General features: G+C 35.6%; 1 protein-coding gene across 6 annotated transcripts in view; it reads left to right on the top strand.

The window, feature by feature from the left end:
• Positions 1-1,116: 1,116 nt before the first annotated feature.
• The window catches only part of LOC135206287 (uncharacterized), a 110,798-nt gene continuing 101,167 nt past the window's right edge, over positions 1,117-10,747 (top strand). For 3 of the 6 annotated variants that reach the window (XR_010312726.1, XM_064237707.1, XM_064237706.1), the window contains exons 1-2: positions 1,117-1,574; positions 6,958-7,094. The gene's annotated coding sequence lies outside the window, so the exon portion shown is untranslated. The remainder of the gene's footprint in view (positions 1,575-6,957; positions 7,095-10,747) is intronic. The other 3 variants (XR_010312729.1, XR_010312728.1, XR_010312727.1) reach the window with 3 other exon arrangements.

Raw genomic sequence — 10,747 nt, 5'->3', positions numbered from 1 at the left:
TTCCATGTTCAATAGTAAACCTAATATTTGGATGTGGTGTGTTGGCATACTGGAGAAACATTTCATCTCTTTCTTTGTCTCTAAAAAGTAAAAAAAGTTTCATCCACATATCTGCAGTAAAAAAAAGGGAGGGGGCGGGGGGATGAAGGCCAGAGGACAGTTGGCCAGCAATTGCTCTTCTAGTAAACACATAAAAATATTGGCAAAGGTCGGGCCGAGAGGAGACGACCCCATTGGCATCTACATCTACTTGACAATATGAGACTCCATTAAACATAAAGGCGGTGACCCGCACTGCCTTGTAAAAGTTTCTCAAAATTATCTCGGTTAAAACCCTTAAACACAGCGCTAGTTTCGGTAAAAACTTTGTTTAGAATGATATCAATTATCTCTTCCACAGGGATATTAGTGAATAAAGATCCCACATCCAGACTAACCATGTACAGATTTGAATCTTGTATTAAAATTCTGTTCCTGAATTGCTCTGACTTCTGTACAGAATAATCATCAGTGGTTAAATTAGATACAAGAGGGACCACAAATTTTGCTAATTCATAATTTATAATGTCGTTACTATGGACGTCTTCCTCTGCCATTGGTCCTGTTTGCCTCGGTTGACAGCAGACGCCTAACCCCCCCCCCCCCCCCCAACCCCCCCCCCCCCCCCCTTTCAGCTCTCTCTCTCTCTCTCTCTCTCTCTCTCTCTCTCTCTCTCTCTCTCTCTATATATATATATATATATAGTATATATATATATATATATATATATATGTGTGTGTGTGTGTGTGTGCAAGTTATTCGGAATATTTTCTCTCTTAATCAATTTATATTGAAGGCAATGGCATTATTTGCAGAGATCTTTTCTTTTAGACTCTATTAGAATATCTTCATTTCTCTCTTTATCTTCAGTTTAGCTTCTATTTACTATCTCTCTCTCTCTCTCTCTCTCTCTGAAGGACACGCATTTCCTCTGACGCAAAAGGAAGCGACATACAACCTAGAGGAAACATCTCCTTGTTCTGTTATACCTATACACATTTCTCTTCTTCTTCTTGTTTTGTCTTCTTCTCTCTGTGGCACAAGGGACGTGACTCATCAGAAATTACACACTTCTACACATTACTCGAACACGACTGAAGATCTCTCTGACTCTGTTGCCTGACATTGCATGCTGCACTTTGCATCGAAGGAAGGAAGGTGTGAGGTTGGTCGTGGTGTCCATCTTCTCTCCTTCCTTTACTAACAAAAAAAAAAAAAAAAAAGAAGTCAAGAAGCAGCTTCGGCGTCTCGGGGTAATAATAATTATCGGTATTATTAACAGCGCTCCTCCTAAAAGCAAGTCACTAGGGAAATGATGCCGTACGATATTTTGGCTGTCATTAACTCCGCCCCCTCGGCGCTCTGCCTTCAGAGAAGGTGAGAAGACGTCACTGTATTTCATGATCAGTGTGAAGATTTGTTTGTGTCAAGTGCAAAAGTCTTTGATATTTGAAGAAGGGGAAGAAGAAGAATCAGTTTTTGTCGCCGGTGAACTGGAGAGAAGAGCAATGGCTGCATCGAGCATGTACCGCCAAGTAAGTTTATTTTCGTTTTCAAGATTATTTCTTCAGTTTTGTTGATTGATTCATTTATTATGTTAACGATAACATGCATATTACTTTATTTGTTGTTTTGTTATAGACTTTGACTTAGCAAAAAACAATAAGTATTTATTACTTTGTAAGTACAATTCAATAAAAAGGATATCACAGAAAATATGGTCACTCTGCTGTCGGAGTCGCTGATTAGATAAGAGAGGAAGGGGGGGGGGGGGCGAGAATGCGTAGGAGGGGGGTTTGTGGGGAAGATATAGGGGACTTCCCCGGAGTAATCATCGGCTGTCGGTTGGTGGATTTTTTTCCTTTGCTTCTTCTCTTTATTTAAATCGTTTATCAACAAACACTGTCCACATGTTCCATGTAGCTGCTTATGTGCTAGAGAGAGAGAGAGAGAGAGAGAGAGAGAGACAGAGACAGAGACAGAGAGAGTCATCATCTTAAATGTAAAGTATTTTCAAGGTCACGGATGACGACAGGCGTCCGTTCAAAACCACCTATGTAGTTATAAGAGACATTTCATAACGAGTGCTTCAGGCGGATTTACGCTCAGTTTCTTGCAATTCAATATTCCCTTCTCTCTCTGTCAAATATTCCAATCTATTTTGATTTTTATTGTCCGTTTTATTGATTCATTTATTCTCGCTCTCTCTCTCTCTCTCCTCTCTCTCTCTCTATGTATAATATATATATATATATATATATTATATATATATATATATATATATTATTAATTTTCTCTCTCTCTCTCTCTCTCTCTCGCTCTCTCTCTTGTTAATTATATATATATATATATATATATATAAGATATATTATATATATATATATTTTCTCTCTCTCTCCTCTCTCTCTATGTATATATATATATTATATATGAATAATTATCACATCACCGTGATTCATAATAAGTTATTCGAGCTACAAATATCCTTTAATATCTATTAGCTCTACCTCGGAAATAATGCATTTTCATATATGTAAACAGAAGGCGAATTTTTTAGTTGATAATAATTTCGTCCTCTCGTGGGTTCGAACCGCCGCCCAGCGGACATAGAAGAAATCAGGAGTCCAGCGACGTTATCGATAACATCACTGAAGTCCTTACTTCTTCCCTGTCCGCTGGGCGCTGGTTCGACCCCACGATGGGACGAAATTATTATTAACTAAAAAATTTGCCTTCGGTTTACATAAATGTAAATGTATTAATTTCGAGGTAGAACTAATTAGATATCAAAGGACATTTGTAGCTCGAAATATTAATTATAAATAATATATATATATATATATATATATATATATATATATAATATATATATATACATATATATATTACACAAATGTTCAAAAGTAATTAAGTCTTGGTTTATTTAAACTTGATGCCTTCATAATGAAAAAAATTGTAGATAAATATAAGCAACAAATTAATATATTCAGTTTTTACATGTTTTGGACTGTATGGATACTTTGTAGTTGCGGTTTGTGACCATGTGATATCCGATAATCCTGGATTATCTCTTTAATTTTTACCCTCTTGACAATTAACCATCTGGTATCCTTGATTTTCTTGTGTACCTGAGAACTTTCTCTCCAATTGTATTTCATTCGTTCCTTGACAATTGGATTTCTGACTATCATTTTCCTGTAGTATTCGCTTATTTAATGAAGTCACGTGCATCTACTGCGATTTTTTAAGCATATATATATTATTATTATATATATATAAATTATAATAATTTTATAGACTATAGATAGAGAGATATATTATATATATATATATATAGATATATGGATATATATATACATATATATATACTATTTATACACACACACACACACACACACATATATATTATATATATATATATATATATATAGATATTCGAATATTGATATATCTCTATATTATATATATATATATATATAATATTGATATATATAGATATTATATCAGATATAATCTATATATATGGATATATATATATATAGATCTCTATTATGTATTATTATCTATATTATATATGTATATATATAAATATGATATATCTATAAGATATCTCTATATATAAATAAATATATACATATATATCTATATAGATATATATCTATATATAGATATATATATACATATATTAATATTATATAATAATATATATATAGATATATATATATACTATAGATATATATTAATATATCATATATAATCTTATAGATTATATATAATCTTAATACATATATAATATTTTATTATTATATATAGTAATATATATATCTACTAGAATAATAGATTATTCTATATATCTATATATTATCGATATAATCTATATATCTATAGATTCTATATATATATATATATTAATAATATATCTAGATATATAGATATAATAGATATATCTATATAGATATATCTATATATATAGATATATCATATATCTATAGCCTATATATATATATATATATATATATCATAATATATATATATATATATAGATATATATATATATATATTATATATATATATATATTATACTATATATATATATATATATATATATATATATATAATAATACATACATACAAACACACACACATATATCTTCTTCTTCCCAGCTTTATCCCTTTTTGGAGTCGCCGTTTTTAATGAAGCTCTTCCATATATCTCCTCTGTCCTGTGTCATTTCCTCCCTTACTCCCTTCTTCCTCATATCATCTCTAATGCAATCTCTCTTCCACCTGGTCTTGGGTCTTCCTCTCCTTCGTGTTCCATCCACCTCCACGTCCATCACTTCTCTTGCCATGTGTTGCTCTTCTCTTCTCATCAGGTGGCCATACAATCTTAACCTTGCCTGTTGCACTTTCTTTGATGCTTCAGTGACCTTTACTGTACCCCTAATATGTTCATTTCTAACCCTGTCCTTTTTGGTTACTCCACTCATCCACCTCAACATCATCATCTCAGTTACGTCCAACTTTCTGCCCTCTGTTTTCTTTAGTGGTGCTGCTTCCAATCCATATGCCATTGCTGGTCTGAACACTGCCTTGTAGACTCTGCCCTTTAATCTTATAGGGACTTTCCTATCAGATATGACTCCAGACACCTTCCTCCAGTTGTTCCAACCACACTGAATCCGTTTGTTAATTTCCTCTTCCATGTTCCCCTCATTGTCAATCACTGAGCCAAGGTACTTGAATTTATGGACACTTTTGATGTTTCTTCCGCCTTATTTGATTGTTGTTTGATGGTCGCCATCCAATTCGGTTGTCATATATTTTGTCTTTTTCCTGCTTACCCTTAAACCTCTACTCTCCAAGGCATATCTCCATCTTTCAAGCCTCCCCTCCAGTTCTTCCCTGTTCTCGGCTACCAAGAATATGTCATCTGCATAGAGCAGACACCATGGTGACTCCTCCTTGACATCCTCCGTCAACACATCCAAGACGATGTTAAACAGAAGTGGGCTCAGAGCGGATCCCTGATGTAGCCCGACTCCCACTTTGAAATTTTCTGTTCTTCCAACAGTAGATCTGACGCTGGTCTTTACATTTCTATACATCTCCCTGATCATTCTGATATACTTCTCCATCACTCCTCTCTCCCTGAGACATCTCCATATTTCCTGAGGTGGTTCTCTGTCATATGCCTTCTCAATGTCTATAAAGGCCATATGCAAGACCTTTTGCTTCTTGCTGTACTTTTTCATAATTTGTCTCAGAGCGAAAATACCCTCCACAGTACTGAGCCCCTTCATGAACCCTAGTTGCTGTCTATCGATGAAAACTTGTTGCTGTAATCTTTCATCCATAATTCTTTTAAAGACCTTTAGTGTATATAACATGAGTTTTATTCCTCGGTAATTTTCACAACACTTTCTCTTTGAATATTGGGATTAATATACTTTCTCTCCATTTTTCGGGTATTGTCTCACTTTCCATAATCTTTTTCATTAACTGGCCAACAATATGTCAATTCCTTCCTCATCAAGAACCTCCCAGGCTTCCGGTCCACCGCTTTATTATTTTTCATCTTTCTCAGTGCCAGTCTAACCTCAGTTTTTGTTATTTCTGTGACTGGTCCACAATTTGTGTCTATTTCCTCTTAGAAATCTTTCCTTTTCTTCATTCAATAATGCTTCAAAATATTCTTCCCATCTCCTTATTATGTCTCTCATTTCTCAGTACATTTCCATCCTTATCCTTAATCCGTCTTATGTGTGTTATATCCTTGGTACTCTTATTTCGTGCTAGTTTAAAGATCTTTCCTTGCCCTTCCTTGGTATCTTGCTCTTGGTAAAGTTGATCATATGCTCTATCCTTAGCAATTGCTATAGTTTTTTTGCTATCCTTAGCAATTGCTATAGTTTGTTTGCTTCCTTATAGGACATCCAGTCCTCTTCCATTTGGGTCCCCTCCCACCTTCTTTTCTTTGCTTCTCTCTTTTGCTTTGTTGCATCCTTCACTTCTTCATTGAACCACCACGTTTCTTTATTTTCGAACATTTTGCCATTACTCTCACCCAATATTTCCCTAGCAACCCTCAGTATTATTTCCATCGTTCTGTTCCACCATTCATCAACACCTTCAATTTCATGTGTTATTTCTTCTAAGACTTTTTCTTTAAACTGCCTACAAAGTTCAATCTCTTTCCGCTTAAACCATTTAATCCTTTTTGGCCCCTGCATTTTTTTTTCCTTATTTGTTCAATTTCCATAACCAAGTCCATCACTACCAAATGATGTTGCGCACTCACATGGTCTCCTGGTATTACCTTACAATCTTTTACCTCGCGTAAATCTTTCCTCTTATACATCAAGTAATCTATCTGGATGGACCTTCCGCCGCTTTTGTATGTAACTAGATGTTCTTGCTGCTTGGTGAAAAGTGTTCACCAATACCATATCCTTGGACACAGCTAAATCAACAATTCTCTCATCCTCTGCATTTCTTTCATCATGGCTATAAACACCATGTATACGGCTGATCACATGGTTATTCTGGCCTACATGTAAAACTCCACACTTTGTAGAACAATACGTACTGTGCTTTCAATATCTTTTGAGGTCTATATACATCATGATGTGTTAGGAAAAGTAGAACGGAATCATTTTTCTTGGGGTAAAATCACAGAGACATCTAAAAATGAAATTACGATGAAAATGAGAGCTTGGTCGCTCGGGTTGTAATATCAGGTCATGCAGGGAAAGTCTGACGAAAAGTAGTAGGCGTTGTTTTCAACTTCTGACTGCCCTGGGGAAGGTTTTAGTAAGAATTTTATGCAATAAAGGTTATATCAGTGTCTTTCATATTTGATATACTAAATTCCTGATAATTTTTGGTAATTTTTATATATATATCTATAACTCACAGGGAGCAAGAAGCCCATCCCACTAGAAAAGGCGGAAAGGACAGCATTAGCCCTGGAGAAAGATCACTGAGGAGGATCAACACAAGGAAGACGCTCTTTCGTTCTCAAACGGAGTCCAACATTTTTAGATGCCATATAGGTTTGATATGAATCTTTTCTTTATTGTATATTGGCTATAGTAAAAGGATTAGAAGCTCCTAGTTCCTTACGAGGATTCATTGAAAATTCAGAGGAGCTGAATATCCCTGATAGGTTCCAGAATTACTCACCTTGTTGAAGGGAGGTTATTCTTTTGAGCCCATTCAATCATAGAGTCATTTCATCTTTTGGTATCTGGCTGTCTATTGCTTGTGAGTGTGTCATTGGTTTATGCTCTCAAAAAATGTCAGACTCACTTTTTTTTGAAGGTTAGGAGGGTGTGTGATGCCTAGTTGTAGGTACTTTGTCCCTAACATTCATCTTGTTGCCCTTATTCTAAGTCAGTTCAGAGCCTTATTTATTTGTTTACTGTAGGGTTCTTTGCTTGTTTGTTTTGGGTTGTTTGTCATGGTTTCTAATAAATACATCTGAATATGTGAATATTTAGACTCGCTTGTTGTTCAGGGGTGACCTCATTTTCTATAAGGACACTGAAATGGGGTGAGAATGAGCCCTCCTCTCCGCATAGTTGCATCCCTTGATGGATTGGATTTGAGATATGTCCTTGAAATACAGCTCTTGGTATCTGTTTGGTGTGCAATGGCATGTCCTCGCTTGATGGCCACTCTTATTCTTCTTGGAGGAGAGGGGAAAAGATTGCTGTGCTACACGTTTCTTTTATTGTTGATTTTCAGGGTCAGATGAACTATGAATAAGCTACTTTCGTTCATTGTGCTCAGAACTGAAGATTTACAATTGGAGATGTGTCTTTTCAATCACATTTTGTCTTCTCATCTGAAGCAGGTGACACCTGGGCATTTAGTAGACATGATGGGAAGCTATTTTAAACAGCTTTCAGTGATATTGCTTGCTTATACCTGCTGTCGTTTACTTTCAATTGTGTGCTGGTTTAGAGCACTCATGCATGAGCATAGACTGTATCATCCAGTGCATGAAGTTTTTGTTTTTTCCCCTTTAAAACGCATCTTGTAGGAATTTGCCCCAATAGTTTTGGCTTTGATGGTTTCCTTTTGAAAGGCCTATTTAGAATTTGTACTTTGTTTCCCCCTGAGTCTTTTTGTCAGTTTTCATACTGCTTGCATCAATTTTACCGATATTTCTTTATTGCTTCATGAGAAACCAAACTTTCCACCATGTTATGTCCAATTCTGTCTAAAACTGCAGTTAAAATTGCATTAATGACAGTAGTTTATTCGAAGTGTGAGCGGATGCTGAAATATATTGTTTCCCTGTTATTGTTTAAGTGGTGAAGATGGAAAGAAGACAGGCAAAGCTGCACCCACCATGACCCTGATCATTTTCAGCTGAGCTTGTTTGTGACAATGTGCATCAAAAGCCTTCAGGAAAAGGGTTCTGCACCAGGCAGGCGTACAGTGATGCGCCCAAGCACGATATAGAAATGACAAGGTATTCCCGCTCTAGCGATGAGTTTGGGACTCCTCTGCGCCAAAGCCGTTGCCATGGCAACACGTGGAGTTCAAATGGCAATATTCCTCTCGTATATTAGAAATTATTAAAGAATCTAATGATGAATGATCTTAATTTGCATAAACCGCCAAAATTTCTGGTAAGAAGAAGTGACCATTCATTCACGTCTTAGTGATATCGTTGTCGTGATAGTGGACTTCAAAATGGTTTATTGCAGTGTAACATAATTATGCATTTGTTAAAATTGATATTAATCATTAAAAGTGAAAACAATTTCAGCAAACATTTAGGTGAAGGTTCAGCAAGATCAGGTTAGGTTTTATAATTCTATCACAAAATTAAACTAATTAAATTTAAAATATACGAACCAAAAGACGGACTCGCTCCAACGGACAACTTACAAAAGGAAATCAACTTTGAAACAATTGAAAACGAGCTACCAAATGAACACAAGGACGAGACAGGGAAGTTTAAAGAAAACATGAAAAATCCCATGATAGCAGTCTCTAAGAGTGTCACTCATAAAATAACCTTATCTATGCAACATTTTGCCTATTCGATTCCTCCAATATCGATATTCACATGAACTGCAATATTTCATATGTCCAAAATCACATTCACAACTTAAATCTATGGAGAGCTCTTAATTAAATAGCATTCCAAAGTGTTTCAAAGGCAGTTATCCCTATGTTTACATCAGTAAACTGTCGCTCCGATATGTTTGGGTGACGTCACAGATTATGGTCGGTTACATAAAAAGACACCGGACACCTGCGCATTGGACCACCTGTTGTTTCTATATCGTGGATGCACCTTTCTGAATTATAGCAATGGCTCCCCCTTAGTGATTAGTATACAAGCAGTTTGCTTGAGCTCTCATGTTAGTGTTTGCTTCTGATGTTGCAATTTGAAGCGTATGTGTGTTTGTGTGTGTACATGTGTTTGAATGTTTGGCCAGTTTTTCTAATGCTAATATACATGCCACCTTCTAGTACTAACATAATGCCATCTACTGCTCCATTGCGATGCATGGAATATATTTGTTGACTCCTAGAATTATCATTCAACCCTACTTATTGACAATGTATAACGAAGGCACAAGCTTGGATATTATAATAATAGTTCTTATTCTGGCATTGGTTGTGACTAGAATTTCTACATCTAGTACACTGCCTAGTAAACTGGGTGGCTCTCCACCAAATGCTTTAGCACCACTAGAACTCATGCTGTGTGTGTTGGGAGGGGGCGGGGGTTACTGTAGGTCTGAAAATATTTGACTTTGGTACTCAGTATACCTACATTTCTCACCTGTTAGGGGGTGAAGCCTTTTTGTGCAAATATACGCAGCAACTTAACAAACTTGATGCTAGATACTATTAGCGAGGCTGTAAGTGCAGTCATTATCTCTGCTTAATAAACACTAATAATTTTCATGAAGAACCAGAGGCTTTTTGGTATTATGAAAATACCTTTTAAAGGGCCACTAAAATGATATGTTAGCTTAGTGCAGTTTTGGAATCTTCTGATCTTCAATGTTCAAGCTTTGATCTGATTCATTCGGGCTTTCTGCCGATGACGTCACCTGAATTCAGTAGTATCCGGCTTATTTCCAATTCCCACATACCTAATTATGTATCCTCTCTCTCTCTCTCTCTCTCTCTGTAGGTTGACTTTCTGTTGGAGTAGTGTTGTATAGTCTGTGGGCTTTGTCCACAGAGATTTTTAGCTGAAGATTTACAGAAAGAAAAGTAAGAAGCCACTTGGGGTAACTTTCTCCCAATGAAAGAAAATAACACTTTTACTTATTTCCCACTATTCAAAAATTGTATTTCCTGTTCGCCAGTCGCATATTTTGTGTAGTCCATTAAAATGACTAGATCACTAGCTTATATAAATACTAATTTCTCTGAACCAGGATTATGCTCAGATTTCAGTTTAATATCTAAAGTCTGTAGTGCTGAATAATGTTTTTGTTGCTGTGAAATACACAAATCTTTACATATAAAACTCCTATACAAAAGACTCAGGCTTACACATGTAGAAAATTGCAGTTTGCGTTTGTTGCTATGAAAAATTGACCTGAAAGTAACGATTTTATAACAAACATCCATCCTGGTGCTGATTTATAATCAAAATCTAAACATTAAAATGAAATACTCTAAATGTACATGAAATAAAAATGGCTGGTTTCTTGAGGTTATTAAT

The sequence above is a fragment of the Macrobrachium nipponense genome, chromosome 29, assembly GCF_015104395.2.
Source record: "Macrobrachium nipponense isolate FS-2020 chromosome 29, ASM1510439v2, whole genome shotgun sequence".
Classification (NCBI taxonomy): Eukaryota; Metazoa; Arthropoda; class Malacostraca; order Decapoda; family Palaemonidae; genus Macrobrachium; species Macrobrachium nipponense.
The sequence above is the reverse complement of the archived record's forward strand: the minus strand, read 5'-3'. Positions and strand labels throughout refer to the sequence as shown.